The sequence below is a fragment of the Octopus bimaculoides genome, chromosome 7 (genome assembly GCF_001194135.2).
Source record: "Octopus bimaculoides isolate UCB-OBI-ISO-001 chromosome 7, ASM119413v2, whole genome shotgun sequence".
NCBI classification, from domain to species: domain Eukaryota; kingdom Metazoa; phylum Mollusca; class Cephalopoda; order Octopoda; family Octopodidae; genus Octopus; species Octopus bimaculoides.
The window spans coordinates 4,144,594-4,146,745 of record NC_068987.1 but is presented as its reverse complement, the minus strand read 5'-3'; positions in this window follow the sequence as shown (position 1 = coordinate 4,146,745).

Sequence of the window (2,152 nt, the reverse complement as noted above, 5' to 3'; positions counted from 1 at the left end):
CACTCTCTCTCTCAATTTCCCACTCTTCTTATTTTTTCTTTTCTCTTTTCTGGGAATCCACTCATCTCCCTATCCAAGACACCCTCTCTCACTTTCCCTCCTTTTCGACCCCTTTTTTCTTCCCTATTCTATTCCCTCCATTTTCTCCATTTCTCAGCCCTTTGTCTCTTTTCTCTTCCTACTTTTGTCACCATTTTCTATACCAAGCGCTCTCTCTCCCTCTCCTTCTGTTTCTTCCTCTCTCTCTTTCTCCTTCACTCTCTCTTTCTTCCTCTCTCTCTCTCTCTCTCTTTCTCTCTCTCCTCTCTTTCTCCTCTCTTTTTCTCTCACTTTCTCTCTATTGCTTTCTCTTTTCTGCTATAATTTCGCTAATGCATATAACAATGCATGTGTGTGTGTGTATATGCATAAGTGTATGCGCGTGTGTTCGTGCGTGTGTATGTGTGGTTGTTAGATTTGATCCAATGAGCCTATGATCAAATGACCTTCTTTTTGTGTATCTACAACATAACTCATTATGTCCTTCCATTTTCAAAACGATCGGCTGTATATAGACAGTGAGCTAGCTGCTAGATCTAACAGAACAAGCAGCCGCATAGAGGCTTTCTACTTGGTGTGATATGCATGCGTAGGTTTCGGTTTGAATATGTGTATGTATATGTATAAGCGTATACACACATGTACATTTTGGTATATCTATGTACGTGTGTGTATGTGTATGAGCGTGTGTTTGGCGTAGGTAACTGCGTGATTAAGATCATACCATGTTTGTTTTTGCCAACAGATATCCGGGTGAATTTCAGCCATTCACAACAGTCTTGTTGGAGTCAACCGAGCCAGCCGAGCCAGCACTGAGAATAGAAATGGTGAATATTTATCCGCTTAGAAAGAGAATGAAGATATACAACCATTGTTTGCAATTGTAAGTTCTTTAACATGCATCCAGTACCGACAGAAAGTAAGAGATAATATCTACATGCTGTCACAGACAAATATGTATTTTACTGATAAACTAAATTAGTTCATGTCCCGACAGAAGGTAAGAGATAAGGTCCAACTGCCGTCACAGTCAAGTTAGTTTTTTTACTGATAAAGCAAATCAGTCCACAACCAGACTGCACACATTTGGCTGACGTAACACATCACATGACTGGTTACAAATCTACTATTTGCATTATCATTCCTAACACTTCGTCACATCTACTGGCGATCGCTCGTATGTATATCCTGTGTGAATCACATGGCTGATGTCTAATCATAGATTTAACGAGTCTAAAGCAAACAAGTATTGAGTATTTGGTTCAGCTATACTTCTCTTTTTTCCGAGTTCTTATCTTTTATCTTGAAGCGAGTAAGGAAGATCGACGCAAGTTGATAACTACTGGCATTTCACGAAAATTAATGAAACCAATAAAGCTTTCGCTTAGATGTGGTGGGACTTAATTATTTTAATATAGATGTATATGCACGCGTAGATACAAATAAGTGCATGAATATTTCTTTTTGCTTACTCATTATAAATACCCTAATATCTTTAGTTATAGGTAATCATATATTGAACCATTTCATTCTTATTAGAAAGTGTCAGCATGACATTACCCTTGGTAAACATATTAAATTAAATTAAATATTTCAGAAAGCGAGACCTTTCTTATACATGGAAAATAATTACATATACACCATTAATTTTAGTTTAATTAATTAAATAAATAAACCAAATTACCATATCTTATAAATTTAAAAAGAAAATAATAACCAGCCTATTTAGAAATATTTATTTGATTCACACCCATTTTCTATAAATTTACAATGAAAATTTGAGAATTTCGTATGAAACTGCGTATAAGTAAATAGATAAAAAGAAAAATTATTAACAAAGACACGACAATGGCAGGACGGTGATGCGAGCTTTTCTGTCCAGACATATGCCTCCGGGTGAGCTTTATGCTAGTACTTCGTTGCATATTATTTTCAGCCACGATTTTAAGTAGGTAATCTCCCAAAAAGTAAGACTATTTACTTCATCTTTCATTTCTAATCCGCCCCAGTTTCATTCCTTTTGTCTACGTTGGATGTCATATACGTATGTATTTGTGTATATATGTATAATGCACACACGCACATATAATATATATATATATATATATATATA